Here is a 21,021-nt window from a genome sequence, read left to right as displayed (position 1 = left end):
GTGTCCCTCCTTCCCTGTTTATTTTTTCATCTTGCTACTGCGACTTAATGGCGTTGGTGATACGGGCTCACAGAGAAGTTCAGCCTCTTATTGTAATAAAAACACCCCCAAAACCAACTTTTGAGGCCGCTGTTAACGGCGTTTTCCCCTCTCTGATAGAACGGCGTGGAAAATGTCAGCCTTTTCACCCTCACCCGTCAGATCCCTCAGCGGTGGTACAAGAGTAGCCAAGGGCTGGAATTTTTCGATACTTTTTTTAGCTCCCCAGTCCGCACTGGTGGACACGCCGTGGCCAGGTCTTGGGTAAAGGGTGCTAAATGACACAAATTATAGCCTGATCCGTTTCCCATTCTCTCTCTCTCTCTCTTTTTTTTTTTTTTTTTTTTTTTGAGGCTTTCTTTTCATAACTTCTGATTCGGTTTCTGACTCCGATTGCTGCTTCGAAAGTTGGTCAACAGGCCTGGTGATTTCAGCCTTCAAATTTAAAAAAAAAAATTCTGTATGTTTGAAGGGAGAGGGAAGTAAGTAGAGCTGTCCTCGGATTTTCTTCATTTTCATTCCAGGAATTCAGCTTAGGGACGGCGCCTCTCAGAGTCACCAATGCACCAAGCAAATGGATTGCCTCAACTTCATGATCTCCGTGCCTGGATAAAGACGTTTCTTATCCTACCTTTAATTTTCAGAGTTGCAGGTTCCCACAGAAAGAGCAGCTCCAGAATTAAGAGCAAAGGCTGACACTGCCAGACAGACGTCTTCCCCTGAAAGGGGTTGGCATAGCATACTGTTGATGAATCATGACTGCCTTACACATTTTGATAACAAGAACAAAAGCAAAAAATGATGCAAGATAAGGCCTGGTGGGTGGGTCTTAACCATAACAGAAGGGCAGGGGTTTGCCTGAAGTCTAGACAAGAGGGCTGGGGTGTCTGGATACTTTACAATTCATCCAGCTCCCAGAGATAAACACAACAGTTTTGATCGTTCTGGAGACTACAAAGAAATAAGCAGGAGTTGTTTTTTTAGGTCTACATGAAATATGCCACAACACTCTCCCATTGTTTGTATTTTTAGATTTATGGCTCACCACACAACCCTTCAGATTATAAGGTTCCCCAGCTTCCTGGATCTGACACAAGCGTTTTGTTGCTTGGAAATGATATTGTCCACATACATCAGTGGGCTTCCGTGATGGCTCAGTGGGTAAAGAATCTGCCTGCAATGCAGGAGACATAGGAGACGTCGGTTTGATTCCTGGGTCAGGAAGATCCCCTGGCAGAGGAAATGGCAACCCATTCCAGTATTCTTTGCCTGTAAAATCCCATGGACAGAGGAGCCTAGCGGGCTATAGTCCAGAGAATCGCAAAGAGCTGGACAGGACTGAGCAACTAAGCGCACACACAAATATACACCAGTAATTGTTATGTACTAGGTCCTGTTCATTCTTACTCCTGAATGTTCTCGAATCCTTTCAGTTCAGTTCAGTCGCTCAGTCGTGTCTGACTCTGCGACCCCATGAACCGCAGCACGCCAGGTCTCCCTGTCCATCACCAACTCCCAGAGTCCACCCAAACCCATGTCCGTCAAGTCGGTGATGCCATCCTGCCATCTCATCCTCTGTCATCCCCATCTCCTCCTGCCCTCAATCTTTCCCAGCATCAGGGTCTTTTCAAATGAGTCAGCTCTTCTCATCAAGTGGCCAAAGTATTGGAGTCTCAGCTTCAACATCAGTCCGTCCAATGAACACCCAGGACTGATCTCCTTTAGGATGGACATTCCTCTGCAATTCCATTATGATTCCTGCAGTCCCCATTTTTCATAGATCCTCTGTAAATGTCTCCCAACTGCTTCTACCTCTGAGGGTTTTTCCAGCCCAGGTCACCCTTGCCTGGCTGATCTGTGACTCCTACTCTAGCCTTGCTATTCCTGCTCTCCTCTGCTCCAGCCCTTTATAGTTGTAGCCATAATCCCTACAGATTTGGTTCGGAACCTTTACTGTGTCCAAGAATCATTTGTGGCCCTTATTTAAAAATCCAAATCCAGGGGAGGTCCTCAGTGGTCCACCAGCTAAGACTCCAAGCTCTAGGTGCAGGGGAGCTGAGGCTCGATCCCTGGTCATGGAACTAGATCCCACATGTCGCAACTGAGACCCAGTGCAGACAAATAAACATTAAAAAAAAAAAAAGACAAGCACCGGGACTGAAAAAAAAAAATTTTTTTTTTTTTAATGCAAATCCAAATGGCCCCAGCAGGTTCTAGAAATCTGTATTTTGACCAAGTGTCCTGGGGAATTTATTCCACAGGATAAATTTGGGAACGATGACTAGCTTGAGTTGACTAAATGTTGCTTCTGGAATAATTTCCCTTTTGCCTGCAGTGTTTTGCACACTCTTCCCCCCACCCCCACCCTGACCTCAAGCCCTCAGACCTTGAAGGTCCAAAGATACCAGCGTAGGTATCTCCTCTGGGAATTCTCCCTGCTTTCTACCATCTCTATACCCTAAACATTCATAGAGACTCTCACTGTGGCTCAGTTGTAAAGCATCTGCCTGCTATTGCTGGAGACATGGGTTCAATCCCTGGGTTGCGAAGATCCCGCAGAGGAGGGCATGGTAATCCACTCCAGTATTCTTGCCTAGAGAATCCCATAGCCAGAGAAGCCTGGTGGGCTACAGTCCATGGGGTCGCAAAAGAGTCGGGCACTACTGAGCGACTAAGCAACTATTAATAGTTATCACCAGGACAAGAGGCATACATCAGGATGTCCCAGGACATAAGGTCATCCTACACACTACACATAACATGTTTGTTTACATGTCTTTCCCACGTCTGAACCATAAGCGTCTAAACAGTAGGGGCCACATCATAGTTATGATTTATTTTCGTTTGCCCAGAGTTCAGTACCGGACCACAACTGTCAGTAGGGTGTTGAATTAATGTGCAGAAAAGGAATATTCCAGTGTACAAACAGACCTTCTAAGTTTGGCTACGGTGCCAGGAATTCCTAAAGCCTGACTCTTGCTGGCAAAATCAAGATTTTGAACCAGCCTACAACGGAAACCAGACAAGTGATGGCCCCAGCAAGACAAAAGCTTATACAGAAATTTCTTGAAATTGGAGAAACAAAAGCTCAGGTTTCTGAAAGTCTCTGCAAACTCCTGGACTTAATGGGAACAGCAGTGAAGTAAGTATTCAATAGCTTGAACTAATTTTATTGTCTAGAAGAACAAATAATGAGGCTGATACATCAGCTTTCCTATAACTCTGGAAAGAATGGGCAGTGTTTGACCAAGAAGGTAAATCAAATCGCTTTGCTGCTACGCCCTTAGCTTCAAGGACTAGATGTAGGCAAATGGAATGTCTTTGTTTTGGAAATGACCGGAAGCACAGGAAGGGCCCATCTGTTCTCTTCCTTCCTCTGCTTCTTGCCCTTCACAGAAGCTTTGGAACTCCTTGAAACATCCACAGTGGTGGCCGGGGCAGACACCCATGCCTTGCCACTAATGAATGCCCCAGAGGAATCTGCGAAATGGGTCTCTTTGGTAAAAAATAGAATAATAGAGTAAGCCAACTCTACACAGGCAAACAACTATCCATTTGTGTGGCACAGCTACTGGGAGAATCTCGGGGGCTGGTGGGGGGTTGCGGTAGGGCCGGGCCTGACCAGGAAGAATTCCTAAACCTAATTAAAGTGGTGGTGGTTTAGTCGTTCAGTCAGGTCAACCACCAGGCTCCTCAGTCCATGGGATTTTCCAGGCAAGAATTACTGGAGTGGGTTGCCATGCCCTCTTCCAGGAGATCTTCCCAACCCAGGAAATTGAACCCAGGTCTCCTGCATTGCAGGCGATTCTTTACCGACTAAATCACCAGGGAAGCCCATTAAGGACTGGATCTTAACTCATACTGAACTTGATCGTGCAGTAGGCAAGCAAACACGACTCCCTTCCTAGACAATTTGTCGGACGTGACTTAGCAACTAAACAATAACAACAAATCTTTTACTCAAGCAGTATTGGAGCTGCGAGCAATCCACGCACAATGGGAACCCTTTTACAACAGAAGGAAGGAAAAACAGCTACTGTGAACAAAACCTTTTCCGACAGTCAGTGAAACGAGAAGGCCGTGTGTATGAGATGACGTTCCAGGAGAGGAGGAGGGTGGCTTCAGGGTGGCAACAGGGAAATCACAGAGTTGAGGTCACCACTGAGAGAAGACAAAGCTCAGGGCGGCGGGCAGGCAAACCCATCAACTTATCTGTATTTCCTAACAATTTACAAATTCGGTGAGCAAAAGATACACCTAACTTCAATTAAGAGGAAATGACAAATTGAGGGATTCCCAGGTGGCGCTAGAGGTAAAGAACCTGCCTGCCAATGCAGGAGATGCAGGAGACACCAGTTCAACCCCTGGGTCGGGAAGATCCCCTGGAGGAGGGCATGGCAACCCACTCCAGTATTCTTGCCTGGAGAATCCCACGGACATACCCATGGACAGAGGAGCCTGGCGGGCTGCAGTCCATGGGGTCACACAGAGTCAAACATGACTGAGCGCACGCATGCCAGATTGATGAATGTCATCAAAGCGGAGGAGTGGCTCTAAAGGGCTGAGAAAAGGCACTGGCCCAAATGACTTGAAACAGCTGATGGCAACGAGGTATAGATGACTCAGCAGACCATCTCCCCTCCCCATCCTGCTTTGAGAGCCACCCTGTTCACGGAACACACGGCGCAGTGGGGCGTTCCCGGTGCATGCTCACTCCACCAGCCCCACCACTGGATGGTCTCGTCTCACCCCGCACACTGAGCTAAGCCCCCTCAACCCTCCACTTTTGTCTTCTTGAATATAGAAGAGCAGGAGGTCTCTAAGATGCCATGATAACAGTACCTTACATAATCAAGTTTCCTCTGATCCCTACAACATTCTCCGGGAGTGGGGCAGGTTTTCTCATCCTCAATTTGCTGATGAGGTAACTGAAGCAGAAAAGGCAGTCACCGGCCTAAAACCGTGTCACGGGGCTGACTTAGGAGCCTGGTCCTACCTTTCAGTCCTCTTCTTGAAGAACGCAGAAAGCACTCGCAGCCACTTGGTGGCTTGAGATTCCATCAGTGGGACACTCTACTCAGCTTCTTGTTGCTGCTGCAGTCTTGGCTTCCTGCTTACCTGGCCAGGGCTACAAAGTCCCAACTAGGAGCACCTCACTCCACTCACAAAGAAATGCCATTGCCAACAATGGCATCTGAGGTATTCAGGTTAAGTTCAACATTACAGTCTTAAACCTTGCAAGATCTAATGTTATCCTTTACCTGCAGGCTACAGAATCTCAAACTTCCCTCCAACATGTCCAAACCAGGGACTTATATTAATACTATGCGTTTATACCAAAAATTACATCCTAAAGAGAACCCTCTTTCTCATTTGTTTTTAAAAACAGAAAACCTGGATTTATGTCCACAGCTAAGATGCTTAAAGAGCTCCAGAAAGATGAAAAGGGATCCAGATTGCATTCATTAAAGACTTGGCCAAGCATCCCACCTAGGGGACCTGCTCAAAGACCCTTGTCCAGGCTCTGCTCTGGTGAACAACTCTCATCAGATCCACTTTCTCATTTATTTTGTTCTCTATCACTAGAGCAAAGTTTGACTTCCCCAGAAAGTATGTCATTCCACCTAGATCACAATCAGACCTACCGGAGAACACAACAGAGTTACACCATGCCAGCTTTCAGAGAAGTGGGAAAAGGAACAGATATATGTTATGATGTTTACATGCAACTAGTGTCATGGATGGAGAAGGCAATGGGATCCCACTCCAGTACTCTTGCCTGGAAAATCCCATGGATGGAGGAGCCTGGTGGGCTGCAGTCCATGGGGTCGCTAAGAGTCGGACACGACCGAGCAACTTCACTTTCACTTTTCACTTTCATGTATTGGAGAAGGAAATGGCAACCCACTCCAGTGTTCTTGCCTGGAGAATCCTAGGGACGGGGGAGCCTGGCGGGCTGCTGTCTATGGGGTCACACAGAGTCGGACACAACTGAAGCGACTTAGCAGCAGCAGTGTCATGGAAGGAATGATGCTAAAGCTGAAACTCCAGTACTTTGGCCACCTCATGCGAAGAGTTGACTCATTAGAAAAGACTCTGATGCTGGGAGGGACTGGGGGCAGGAGGAGAAGGGGACGACAGAGGATGAGATGGCTGGATGGCAGCACTGACTCGATGGACATGAGTCTGAGTGAACTCCAGGAGTTGGTGATGGACAGGGAGGCCTGGCGTGCTGCGATTCATGGGGTCGCAAAGAGTCGGACACGACTGAGCGACTGAACTGAACTGAGTGTCATGGAGGGGCTTCCCAGATGGCGCTAGTGGTAAAGAACCTGCCTGCCAATGCAGGAGACACAAGAGACGTGGGATCAGTCCTTAGGTCAGGAAAATCCCCTGGAGGAGGGAATGGCAACCCACTCCAGTATTCTTGCCTGGAGAATTCCATGGACAGAGGAGCCTGGTGGGCTACAGCCCATGGGGTCGCAAAGAGTCGGACATGACTGAAGCGACTTAGCATGCAGTATCACGTAAGAACCCATTCTGTGAGGTTTTCTGCTTATCCCCACCAGATGTCATGACTATATGTTTACTGACTTTATAAGAAAGTTCACTTTCACTGGAATATCAGAGTACTAGAAAAACAGCTGTTGAGTATAAAAGATATAAACAGACTTAGGTCAATCAGTCCGTTCTATGTGAGGAAATTAACAAAAACATTGTCACTGATCCTCCACCAACTACCACAAATCTACAGTTGAAAACAAACACAAAAGACCCACTGAGAGCAGTGAACTATCTTTAAATTCAGAAATACCTGTCCTAACAGATAAACGTTTTTCCTGCTAAACAACATCACTGCAATTGCAGAGCCTGTTCAACAGGTATATCAGAATTACTGATTTAGCACATTTTGTTTTCTTCTGTGGAACTTACATCCTTTTCAGAAGATGAAATATTAGAAAAGGTCAGAGAGCTCCAAGACAGAGAGCTTCACGCACAGAACCTCAGACAAGACACCCATCTGAAACCCTAAGTTGTTTATGAGTTTAAGTTTCTAATAATACACATTGCTCCAAATCTGAGAGACCTACTTTACTTCATGAACCTGTGAGGCGAGACTGCAATTGAGACTGGTTGGAGTGAAGGAGGCTGAAGGAATTTGGGAAACCTGGGGAACCTAGGAAATCAAAATAGAATACAATTTATTCTTCTGTTTTGACTCCCTTCTTCTACCTTACCTCCAAAATAGAATAAACCTCCCCCAATAAACCTCTCCATCTATTAGACTAGAAGATCATTAATCAGATGGCCTAAATTTTCCAAGATCATCCTGATGTCAAATACTCCATCCACCATCCTCACAAATACATGTCCCCATTTTCATTTATGAAACATTGTCACTAAGAAGTTAGAAGGTACAGGGACTTCCCTGGCAGTCCAGTGGCTAAGACTCTGCTCTCCCAATGCAGGGGGGCCTGGGTTCGATTCCCAGTCAGGGAACTAGACCCTTCACGCTGCAACTAAGATCGAAGCTCCCACATGCCATTACTAAGACTTGGCGCAGCCAAATAAATACTGAAAAAAGAAGAAAAGAAGAGGGTACAGACTGGGAGGGCACTTAGAAAGGGCAGCAGAGAGTCATTTTAGGAGGATGGGAGAAGGGTATGTACTCAGAAGAAAGAATGAAACCACATAAAGGTTTCCAGAGTAATTGGGAAACCCATTCCACCAAAAGGCTCACTCTGGACATGTGTGGGGATTTCATCACAGGACTTCATGTGTTTGTGGCTGAAAATCTCATGTTTCTCAAAGATAAAGATAGGAAGCTAAGAAGCAAATTCTGTGACATGGTATGCAACCTTCTGTTACTTCTGGCTTTTATCCTTTTACAGTAAAAGTTTCACTGCCATAAGTTGGCTTTGAAACTACATGTGTGTGGAAATTCAAGGAAACTGTGTCCTTTTATATCTCTGTTACAGTACAAAGCAGGGAGAAGGGAAGTCTGTCCTTTCTGTGGGTGTTAAAATTTGTGAAAGTGCCAAACATTAACACATTCCTCATTTTCCTCACTAATAAACACAAGCTAAGTGACTAGCTGAAAGTCAAGAAGGGGATTAGTTCTGCAAGACATTTAGAAACATTTATGCAGAAACAGGCATATCCTGGTTCTGTGAAACAGAACAAAAAGCCAAGAAAGGTAAGATATCTTACCTTGTCTTACAGGTAAGATACAAGAATTTGTTATATGATAAAGGGGAGGTTACAATACAGTGGGGAAGGGAAGATGACTTAATACGTGGTTGAAGGACTAATTAGTTGGCAATGGGGAAAAGATCACATACAACCCTTACCTCAGAGCATATACCAGGATAAATTCCAGATGGATTAGATGGCTAAATAGTACAAATCAAACCACGGGGAGAAAACCATTAAGAAGCAACAGAATCTGCCAGGGCTCTGTCAGAAGGCTGACTGTCCAAACTTGAGAGTAATTAACAAAATAACACAAAAAATAATGATCGGAGATTTGGCTCCATAAGAAGAGGAAAACTCCTAATGTCTGCCTTCAAATTAAAAGGCAAATCAAGAGACATCCCTGGTGGTCGAGTGGTTAAGAATCGGCCTTACGATGCTGAGGACGCAGGTTCAGTCCATAATTGGGGAACTAAGATCTCATAGCCATGGGGCAACTAGGCCCACACACCACTAGAGAATCCACACACGACTCAACTAAGACCCAAAGCAGCCGAATAAATAAATACACGTTTAAAAGGCAAATCGACAGGCTGAGGAAAATAGTGGCAACCCCAAGCTGGCACTGTTATTATCTAAGGAACTCAGTAAGAGCTCCCCTCTCTCCTCTGAGCACTCACTTCTTTCTAGCAATCCTCTGTCCGAATGTCTTTCTACTCTGAAGAGACCACAACACAATAAACAAAAGTCCACCAAGTTTGCAGGCTCACAGACACCCCCATATCTACTCTCAAAGAAGGCGCCCCCTCATGGGCCTTTCCCAGCATTGGTTCTTAACCTCTGGACCACCAGGGATGTCTCTTGATGAGTTGGTGAGTTCTTTACCAGAATTTTCTGGTAAACCACGACAGTATTCCCTTAAACTGCCAAGGGAAACTAACATTCATGAGAAACCGGGCTAAATTCTGGTAGATTACTGGTCCTCCCCTCTCTACTCTGAATCCCACTCGTGGCCTCTAGATGGGATCCTGGAAAAATTGGCAGAAGCCACCTAAGGGCAGCAGTTCTCACCAGAGTCGGCTCTTCCAGATGCGCCTAGAATATCTTTAAAAAATCTGTTTCTTTATTTGTGGCTGTGCTGGGCCTTCGTTGCTGCACGTGGGCTTTCTCTAGTTGAAGCCAGCGGGGGCTCCTTTCTAGTTGCGGTGCATGAGCTTCTCGTGGCGCTGGCTCTTGCTGTGGAGCCCTGGCTCTAGGGCGCATGGGCTCAGTAGTCGGGCACAGGCTTGGGTGGTCCGTGGAATCTTCCCAGACCACGGACAGAACTCGTGTCCCCTGCACTGCAGGTGGATTCTTAACCACTGGGCCACCAGGGAAGCCCCAAAATAAAATATCTTCTGTGCCCTCTTTGCAGGTACCTCTTGAATCCAAGCGGTTGTTCAGTACTGTCAGAAATATTTACTGTTTGTCCCAGGTGACAGCTACGAAGTACCTCTGTGGTCAGAAACTGGCCACGTTGCAGAGCCTGATAGAAAAACTTTTAGGCCTGCGTCCCTAAAATAAAACTATGTACTCAGAGGGAAAGAAAAACCTTCTAAAGCCCCTGCAAAAGGATTTATAGGTGGATCGACCTATGATATCATTTAAGTTGCAGCCCAAATCCTCAGGAATTAAAAGCAACTGTCCTTCCCTCACATATCTTTGAAAAACCAGAAATTCTGTTCCAGCAACTCTTATTTAGGTCATCTCTTTAAAATACCAACTTCAAGGAGGCGATTCTTATCAGAAGGAAAACAGAAGGGATAAAAGGTGTTTTGAAACTTAGGCAACTGAAAAATCCTAAAGGTCTTCTCCATAAATATTAATAAAAAGCTTTAGCCATCTGAACAGGTCACCTTAGGTTACTGCAGCTGTTAGAAATATAATTTGGATCAAATCTCTTTTATACTACCTGATTCATGGCTAAATCTTTCAACAACAGCTATAAGGTCTCTATTGGCCTCTGTCTGTGTGTTTGTGTGCGTCTATGTATATGTGTTGTATGGTACTACCCACCTTCAGATGGTATTGCTAAAATTAATTTGTAGAAGAGCTCTATTTAATGGGCTTGAAGAGAATAAAGCACTTGTATATATGAAGGATAACTACAACTTTCAGACATATGATAGAAACTAACTCAAATATTTTTCAGGTTTACTTGATCTGAGAAAATCTTTGGTAAATAAAGCCTAGCTTAAATTTGTTGGATAGGTATGTCTTCAGAATTATCAGCATTAAAATAATGCCAAAGCACATTATCCTAGTTGGGTTCATTGGTTAAAAAGAAAATTCATGTTATCTCTGCTATGAAATTTGTCAGCAAGAAAAACAGCTTGGGATGATGGCTGATTTTGTTAAAACATCTCATGAAAGTTTTGTGTTTAGTCTAAACATAATTATTGAGAACAGGAGAAATAAATACGATACTGCAGAATAAAAATTTTATGTGAACTTTTGAAATAATTTCCACAAATCTTTTTGGTAACCTGAAACCTTAAAGTTTTGCCAAGTTAAATTAAATGGTGGATAGTTATCAAATATCTAAATCATTTGCAAATAAGACAAAACAATTATTGAACACAGATTTGTCCATTTGGGGATTTCTTCTACAAAGGAACTAAAGATATTTGGGTTTATTAGTAAACATGTTTTGTGCCACACTGAAAAATTTACTATGAGAACACATTTCTACAGATTATAGAAAGCATTTATATACAGACACATACACAGAGTATTTACAAATTCACAGGCCACAAAATGCTAATATGAAAGAAGGTTCACAATTGTTTATCACTTTATTTTCACTAAAAATTAAGGTTTTTAGCAGCCATGAAATTAAAAGATGCTTGCTCCTTGGAAGGAAAGCTATGACAAACCTAGACAGCATATTAAAAAGTTGGGACATTACTTTGCCGACAAAGGGCCGTATAGTCAAAGTTATGGTTTTTCTAATAGTCATATACAGGTGAGAACTGGACCATAAAGAAGGCTAAGAGATGAAAAATTGATGCTTTTGAACTGTGGTGCTGGAGAAGACTCTTGAGAGTCCCTTGGACTGCCAGGAGATCCAACCAGTCCATTCTAAAGGAGATCAGCCCTGAATATTCACTGAAAGGACTTATTCGGAAGCTGAAGTTCCAATACTTTGGCCACCTAATGTGAAGAGTTGACTCACTAGAAAAGACCCTGCTCCTGGGAAAGACTGAGGGCAGAAGGAAAGGGGCGGGGGCTGACAGAGGATGAGAGGGTTGGATGGCATCACTGACTCAATGGACATGAGTTTAAACAAACTCTGGGAGATGGTGAAGGACAGGGAAGCCTGGCATGCGGCAGTTCATGGGGTCACAAAGAGTTGGACACAACTTATTGACTGAACAACAAAGAAAATCATTGCCTGACAGGCTCGGGAACCCCAGGATATTGAAAAGAGAGGAATTCACTCAAACTGCAGGTATTATAGATAAACTCTCTCTCCTTCAGTGGGGTCCTTCTTTGACTTACTTGATGTTGATTGGTTTGTATCATGGGGACCATGGCTCCAAAATGCACTCCAAACATTAGGAAATTTTCCTGTTTGTAATAATCATAGTAGTCTCCCTGTCATGCTGTATTTTCTCAAAAGGTTTAAATGTATGTTCATAGCCACTAACCACCAAGCAAATGATCTCCCTAAGACTGGAAGGCCAGAAAAGGAATGAAGAAAATGACCAGCCAAAAAACAGTGAGCCTGAAGTTACAACCTGTAAATCAACAAAAACAGAGAACTTAAGAACAGTATCTGAGAGTGGCACTAACACCTTAAATTTTTACCACATTTCTCAGTGACAAATGGCCTTCCCTAGTGGCTCAGACAGTAAAGAATCTGCCTGCAACGCAGGAGACCTGGGCTTGATCCCTGTTCCAGAAAGACCCCCTGAAGGGAATGGCTACCAACTCCAGTATCTTGCCTGGAGAATTCCATGGACAGAGGAGCCTGGTGGGCTACAGTCCATGGGGTCGCAAAGAGTCATACAGGGATGAGTGACTTTCAAGGTCTGATCAAAAGGGGGAACTGTTCAAAAAAAGACAACAGGCCCAAATGGAGTCACTTGTGCTAAGCCTACCATGCCAAATGGAGACTTAATACCTAACCTGACTGCAGTTTCAGCCTCTTGCAGGAATATGATCTTAACCAGACAGTCTGGAATTCCCTGATCAGCACTAGGGAGGCAAATGCCTCATAGGCCCCTACAGTTAGCCCCCCCAGGGAAGAGATCTTGCCTGAAAATGACCCACTCTTTGCTAGTTCCTCTCTCCTTCCCTTCTGTCCATAAAAGCCTTTCATTTCATGCAGCTCCAGGGAACTCTTTCCTGTTTGCTCCATAGGATGCTGCTTGATTCTTGGCTCATAGAATAAAGCCAATTTGATCTTTCAGTTGACTTGGTTGAATTGTTTCCTAACATTCCCATTAGGTTGGTTTCTTCCAGGAAACCATGTTGCTGAGGCAGATGGCACTATTGGGAGCTTTTCTTCCCATCTGGGAAAAAGGGGGAAATGTGGTGGGGCTCTGCGGAGGAAGGTGGCAATGGAGCAGGCTGCCAAAGCCCCATTTTGCGAAGCAGGAAGCTTAGGAATTTGGGAGGCAGGCAGGGGTGGGGAGCTCTTCTGAAGAAAATTACAAAAGAACCTTACAAACAGAATGCCAGAGCCCCTCTGGAGACCAAGGAGGGGCCGCATAACTGAGGAGTCTTGAAGTTCAAGCTTCATTAGCTCCATGGTAAATTCAAATTGGTAAGTGGAAATATTGATACATTGAGGGAAAGGAAGGTTGGATATTGGACAAGGATATTATCTTGTTTGGGGAGATTTCCTTGAAAATAACAGTTTTTATAAATCTGGAAATATTATGTAATAAATATGAGAATCTTATCCCAATTCAAAGACTAAACTAGTAACTGGCTTCCCCGGTGGCTCAGTGGTAAAGAATCCGCCTGCAATGTAGGGGCCACAGGAGATGCGGGTTCAATCCCTGGGTCGGGAAGATTCCCCTCGAGAAGGAAATGGCGACCCACTCCAGTAATCTTGCCTGGAGAATTCCATGGACAGAGGAGCCTGGCAGGTTACAGTCCCTGGGGTCGCAAAGAGTCGGATACGACTGAGTGACTCAACAACAAAAGAACTGGCCAATACTCTATAAATGAATTAATCGTTGTTATCCTGTGTCTGTAACACTAAGTGGCGTTAGTGATGATTTTCAGCATGTGCGTGTTCAGTCGCTCAGTCATGTTGGACTCTTTGCGACCCCATGGACTATAGCCCGTGAGGCGCCTCCATCCATGGGATTCTCCAGGCAGGAATACTGGAGTGGGTTGCCATTTACTCCTCCAGGGGATCTTCCTGACCTAGGGATAGTACCGGTGTCTCCAGCATCTCCTGCATTGGTTGGCAGGCGTAGTACTTTACCACTGAGCCACCTGGGAAGCCTGGTGATTTTCAGCACTCACCCAACAAAGGATTTCCTTAGTATTTTCTTCTTCTTTTTTTTTAACTTTTTGACTAAGCCATGTGGCATGTGGGATCTTAACCCCCTGACTAGGGATCAAACTCTCACCCTGTGCTTTGGAAGCACAAAGACTTAACCATTGTACCGCCAGGGCAGTCCCTAGAAACTCTTTTCTTATGGACTTATAATTAGTAAATATATATATATATATATTTGACCATGCTCCATGGCTTACAAGATCTTAGTTCCCTGACCAGGGACTGAACCTGGGCCCTCAGCATTGAAAGTGCAGTCATAACCACTGGACTTGCAGGGAATTCCCAGGATATTTTGTTAAAATTATCTTACAAACCTAGTGTAAGCAAGGTTACCCTTTGCTCTTTTTGGCACCTCACCACATATGATATAGTAAGATCATATGTATTTTCTATTTCCTTTGGTCAAGGCACAGCTGGCTACTGAATAGAATGTATTTGTTCTCAGTTGTTTCCTGAACTAACAAGTCACTGACTCCCAGCCTAAGCATGCACCCCAGATCTCACAGAACCACAGGAAGTTTTAGCTGGAAAGGCCCTTTGCCAAAGATCACTGGGCCCAGTATTCAGGTTTCCAGACAGGCAGGTGAGTCCTCGATGTTCAGGAGTACGTCTGAGGAGTACCAGGCACCAAAGTCTGCATGGCTGGGACTCAGACCTCTTGGGGAGGACATCTGAATTCTAAGCTTTCTCCCCAACCCTGAAGGATATTATAGGGAAGCAAAATTCACTACCCCAAAATGTCTCTTTGGCGTATGGATTACTTTAAGGTAAAAATAATCAAGGCCCCAAAACTCAGGAAGAAATTCTGACCTTCCCCCAACTGATTAAAACCATTCAGATAGGGAGTTCCCTGGTGGTCCAGTAGTAAAGAATCTGCCGGCCAAGGAAGAGGACACAGGTTTGATCCCTGGTCAGGAAAGATCCCACAGGCCGGGGAGCAACTAAGCCCACTCACCACAGCTACTGAGCCAGCACTCTAGAGACCCGGAGCCACAGCTACTGAGCCTGTGCTGCCCAGAGCCCATGTTCCGCAACAAGAGAAGCCTGTGCATCACAACTGGAGAGTGGCCCCCGCTTGCTGCAACTAGAGAAAGCTGCAAGCAGCAGGGAAGACCCAGCGCAGCCAAAAATAAACAAATAAATAAAATTATTATTTTTAAAATATCAAATAGAGGTCCTCTTCCCAGGATAGAGCTGTCACCAGGGTCATCTGCAGAGTGGGCTTGGTGTGGCAGGGGACAGGGCGTAAAGACCAGGGTCCTCTCTGGGTCCCAGTGTCTCCACAGGCCCAGCACACAGCTGCTTACCAAACATTTGCTTTTCCATCTTGATGTGACTTTCCTTCCATCCCTCTGAAGTCCCAAAACATTACCTTCAACATCCTCTCTCATCTTCAGCTAAAGGTGGTATATAAGGTGAGGGTTTCTGTCACTTTGGTGAGTGGCTCAACTTTCCAGGGTCTCTGCCATGGACATATGTTACTAAACTTTTGTTTGATTTTCTCCTGTTAATCAGTCTTGCTGGTGGTTAAGTTGCCCGGTCGTGTCTGACTCTTTGAGGCCCCATGGACTGTAGCCCGCCAGACTCTTCTGTCCATGGGATTTTCCAGGCAGGAATACTACAGTGGGTTGCCATTTCCTTCTCCAGGGGATCTTCCCCACCCAGGGACTAAACCTGGGCCTCCTGTATTGCAGGCTGATTCTTTACCAACAGAGTTATCAGGGAAGCCCTTACGTCCATTTAATTCCTAGACTAGCTAGAAGAACTCTGAAGGGCAGAGGAAAATATCTTCCTCCCGAACAATGGACACAGTTGACCTGAGCAACAGAGATACATCTCCCCAAATTCACCTCGTTTGAAAAGGCAACATGATCTTGTTTAATAAAGAAAAGGAAGGGACTTCCCTAGTGGTCCAGTGGCTAAGAATCTTCCTTCCAATGCAGGGGATGTGGGTTGGATCCCTGGCCGGGGAACTAAGATCCTACATGTTGTGGAGCAACTACTGACCCCATGCCACAAGGAGAAGCCCACTCACCACAACTAAGACCTGATGCAGCCAGAGAAATAATTTTTTTTTTAAGTACACTTAAAAAAGGAAGAAGGAACTTCTCCAGTTGTCCAGTGGCTAGGACTCCACACTCTCAGTGCATGGGGCCTGGGTTCGATCCCTGATCAGGGAACTAGATCACACACGGCACGTCTAAGATGGAAGATCTTTCATGCCACAACCAAGATGCGGCATGGCCAAATAAATATTGGAAAAAAAAAAAAAACCAAAAAACCCAAACACTGTCATGGCTGAGCAGAATCTCTGGAGGTGGTCTCAGGACATGAGTCCGCCTTCTCCCTGCAACTGCCAGCTTTTCTGATGAAAGCACCTTTCCTTTCTATTGACCCTTGCCTCCTGAATTACTGGCTTTTGAGTGGCATGCAGCCGAACCTGAGTTCAGTAAGAATTCCTTCACTCAGTTACCCCACACACTTAACAAATGCCCAGGCAGACCCAATTCTTGCCATCACAGAGCCTGCACAGTGGTGAGTTCGGTAAGCAAAGAAAGTGTGTAACTTATTAGTTGTCATGGGTGATGTATAAGGAAAGTGCAGGACCTCCCAGAGAGGCCCAGGAGGCTGAGGAGGGAGGACGAGTGGGGATGAATCAGGGAGTTGGGGAGGCTGCTCTGAGGACCAGCTGAGGGAGGAGCCTGAGGGCTGTGCGGTCAGCAGCCCCAGTTCGGCAGCAAGTGGGACTTAAGCCAAGTGATCGGGGGGAGGATCCTTGAATATCAAGGAGCACAGTCTTTGAAACGGTGGATTCTGGATGGCACAGAAAAATACAAGGAAGAAAGGAAAACTTACCCAGACTTCTGTTTTTGGCTAACAGCCAACTGTTAAGATGATGGTGAGCAACACCCCCATTTTTATCTTTTTCTTAAAGCAACTTTTATACTTGGAATGAAATTATTTCTATTTTTCCACTTACTGTCTTTCCCAACCAGAAGTGTGTTCTGTGAACACAAAGCATCTTGTCTACCTTGTTTTATTTGCTCTGTAATAGGTGGCGACTGGATGAATAGACAGAAACCTCCCAAATCACACTGTTTTCCTACACGCAAGCATGTACTATGAGCATAGATAGACAGACAGATAAGCAGACAGACAGATGAGCAGTTAAACAGACAACAGACAGACAGATGGGTACTTTTAAACAAACAAAATTTAAATATACATATTGAGGGGATATATTTATACGTATGGGCTTCCCCTGTGACTCAGCGGTAAAGAAACCTCCTGCAATGCAGGAGACACAGGAGACTCAGGTTCGATCCCTGGGTCGGGAAGATCCCCTGGAAGAGGGCATGGCAACCCACTTCAGTATTCTTGTCTAGGAAATGTCATAGACAGAGGAGCCTGGCAGGCTACAGTCCATGGGGTCGCAAAGAGTTGGACACGACTGATGTGTCTGAGCACACACATGCATACTTACAGCTGATTCCCATTGTTGTACAATAGAAACTAATACAACACTCCAAAGCAATTACCCTCCAATTAAGAAATGTGTTTGTGTTTAGTCGCTCAGTCGTGTCCGATTCTTTGCGACCCCATGGACTGTAGCCCACCAGACTCCCCTGCCCATGGGATCCTCCAAGGCAAGAATACTGGAGTGGGTTGCCATTTCCTTCTCCAGGGGATGTTTCTGATGCAGAGACTGAACCTGCAACTCTTACATCTCCTAAGATAGACCATAATGAAAAAGAATATTTTTAAAATGTATTAAAAAATAAATGTACTGTTCTCAGTTAGCGGTAAGGGCTTATTCCCAGCATCTCCTGTTTTCATCACAAGCTCTGCTCCCAAAGGGAGGAAGTGGAATTCAGGCAGTGGGGCCAAGACCCTTCCTGACCTCACAGAGCCCACGTTCTCATCTCCTCTCAGCCGCATAACAAGCCTTGGTGTGTCTATGTGATTTACAAAACCTGCTCCCTGTGGAGGGATGTTTAGGCGGTTCACTGTTCCTCCTTACAAAGGAAACTGGGATGAATAGTACATCTTGTCCCATGTACAGGATTACTTCCTAGAGTTAAAACTCTAGATCACATTTTGTACCTGGAGACACAGAGCCAGACTGCCCACCAGCAAGGCTGTACTGATTCACAGTTTTAAACAGCGAGTAGGGGACAGCCCCTTCCCTAAATCCTCACCCAGGCCACGTCAGTCCATCTTCTAAAACCCTGGCAACTGGGAAGGAATGCGATGCTTTATCTGAACACATCTGATTATCCATGAAGTCTGAACATCTTGTCCTGTATTTATTGAAATGCTGGCGAACTTTCTTCCTTTTCTTCTTTATTTGTTTTTTTGGTAAGTGGAGTGTTTCAATCCTTTGCCTGAAATTAGTAAAATGAAGGGGGGAGGGGTCCCTGACCAGGTGGCATCATCACCTGGGAATTAGAAATGCAAATTCCCACGCCCCACGCTGGACTTGTCGAATCAGAAACTCTGGGCATGGGTCATCCAGTGGATGACCACTCTGGATGGAAGCTGAAATGCCTTCAATCGTTGGGATTTCAGTCACACTAGACTCTCATTCTCTGTACAAGAAACATGTCCCTAACTTCTAAACTGGAGACACAAAACTTTTCGATCAACAGCATGCTCAACATTTCCTCCTTAAATCAGCATTTAAGGACCTTTAGTCCAGAAGATTCTGTAGATAATTAATTAAGACCCTGGTGGCTCAGTGGTAGCGACCCATCCCTGGGTCGGGAAGATCCCCTAGAGAAGGAAATGGCAATCCACTCCAGTATTCTTGCCTGGAGAATTCCATGGACAGGGAGTCTGATGGGCTACAGTCCATGGGGTCGCAAAAAGCTCGACACGACTTAGCAACTAAACCACCACCACCACCAGGGAACTCTTTTCAATACTCTATACAGGGCTGAAAGCTAAAACAGAGTGGATATATGTATATCTAAGTCTGATTCACTTGGCTGTACATCTGAAACTAGCACAACATTGTAAATCAACCACACTCCAATAAAAACTTTTTTAAAAAGAGAGAGACTGTGAATTAACACCACAAAACTCACCTAACTCACAACAGCCAAATCAATGCTGAGAAGGGACTCCCTGTTCTCATCTGCCCAGCATCGGTCCCCTTTTTTGAGCCACAATCTGTCTTGTATCTGACCCTCCACTCTCAGGACCTGCGGTCTGGCTCGTTAGTACAGGGGTGGGAAAGCGACTCAGGCCTGACTCAACACCACCTCCCCCCACTCTCCCCAGTCCTCCCACTCCGACAGCTCAGCTCCCCCATGGGCCCAGGACCCAAGCCCGTCGAAGGTTTATGTTTCCTGGACAACCTCTCTCAACTCTTCCATCACTACCTCTCCTACTTCCTGCAGCAAATCCAGGCCCTTCTGCAGGATTCCCAAGGGACAGAGGGTGTGCTGACCCCTGCCCAGAGGGGCCACTTGCGTCCCCAGGGGACAGGCTGAGCTCACTTCAGCCGTATTCGGGGACCGGACATGCAGACACGTGACTCTGTGCTGGGATCAGCCACCAGGATGGGCATTTCCATTAGTCACCAGCCTCCTGGGTCCATAATCCCTTTATTTGAGACACTCCGTAAGCCTTCAGCAGCGACAGCTGGCAGACACATTTCCCAGGCTGGCGGGTGCCGGGGTGGATGTGTGGAGGCCGCGTGGCAACATTCCTCAGCCTCACTCCAGGGCTCCCGGTGTCTGTTGGGGCAAGCTCAGTCTCGGACGTTCCCGGAACTGCCCCCCTGCCAACACCATCAAGGGCCAAATGCGCAGAACTTCCCTAACTCAGAGCCATCACCTGCCCTTGTGCTGGGACCTTCACTTTTCCCCTTGGATGCTGATTGTTGTTGTTGTTCTTGTTCTCAAATAAGATATTCAGGATGGTTTTTATCTCTGCGCCCACACTTTGATGAAACTGACTTGTTCAAGAGCGTCTATGGGGCGGACCCAGGGCCCCGCTGGCACTCTCTGAACTCCAGACACATAAAGCAGACGCGTTACAGACCACACAGCGCGAGGAACTGATGTGCTGCACACACTCGAGTGATGCAAGTGCAGGAGAGCTCCAGGCTGACCGAAAAAGGAAGTGACACGACTCAGCTTCCATAGAGGGCTTTCGACCGCGTGAGGGCGATGCGTGCGGACAGGCAGCGAGGAGGGGCCGCGGGCCGGGGAGACGTGGGACCCGGACAGAGTTTCAGGCTGGCGAACAAGGACGCACCAGAAATCCCCTCCGCGCTTCGTAAAGAAAGGGAGAACGCGGGATTTGATGGGTCAGTGGGGTGTTCACGCTCCACACCAGACTCACCGCGGACCGCCAGCCCAGCGGGGAAGCTGCGCCTCTGGACACGTGCGTGTGTGTGAAAGGGTCACCGCTCCGTGACAAAGGACGCTCCAGCAAGTCAGGGCTGGCACCACCGGGCCTCCTTCACACACATACACACATCTGTACACACCCACACACAAGCACACACCTACACACAATCACAAACACCCCCCGACACACACCTTCACAACACACAACACACATGTACACACCCACACACCCTCACAACGTCCCACATAAACACACACCCCACACATAAACACAGTCACATGCACACCCCACACACATATACACACATACCTCTCACATATAGTCATACACATACATTCACCTCCTACAGTCACACACACACCCACATATACGTACGCACCTACATAATCTCACACACACACACCCACACACACCCCTTCACAACACACACCCACATACCCTCACAACATCCCACATAAACACACACACCACACATAAACACACTCAGTCACACGCACACCCCACACACATATCTGTACACACCCATACACCATCACACACCTACACACAATCACAACACCCCCCCCACAGACACACACCTTCACAACATACTCCACACATATAGGTGCACACCCACACACCCTCACAACATCCCACATAAACTCACACACACCATACATAAACACACCCAGTCACACGCACACCCCACACACACATCTGTACACACCCACACACAAGCACACACCGACAGACAATCACAAACACCCACACACACAGACACACACACACACCTTCACAACACACTCCACACATAGGTACACACCCACACACCCTCACAACATCCCACATAAACACACTCAGTCACACATACCTCTCACATATAGTCATAC

At 46.1% G+C, this 21,021-nt stretch overlaps 1 protein-coding gene across 7 annotated transcripts in view; it reads right to left on the bottom strand.

Annotated features, from left to right (window-relative positions):
• The window catches only part of TACC1 (transforming acidic coiled-coil containing protein 1), a 123,666-nt gene that overhangs the window by 61,284 nt on the left and 41,361 nt on the right, over positions 1 to 21,021 (bottom strand). The window lies entirely within an intron of this gene.

Source organism: Ovis aries, chromosome 26, assembly GCF_016772045.2.
Source record: "Ovis aries strain OAR_USU_Benz2616 breed Rambouillet chromosome 26, ARS-UI_Ramb_v3.0, whole genome shotgun sequence".
NCBI classification, from domain to species: Eukaryota; Metazoa; Chordata; class Mammalia; order Artiodactyla; family Bovidae; genus Ovis; species Ovis aries.
This window is presented reverse-complemented; position numbering and strand designations above follow the sequence as displayed.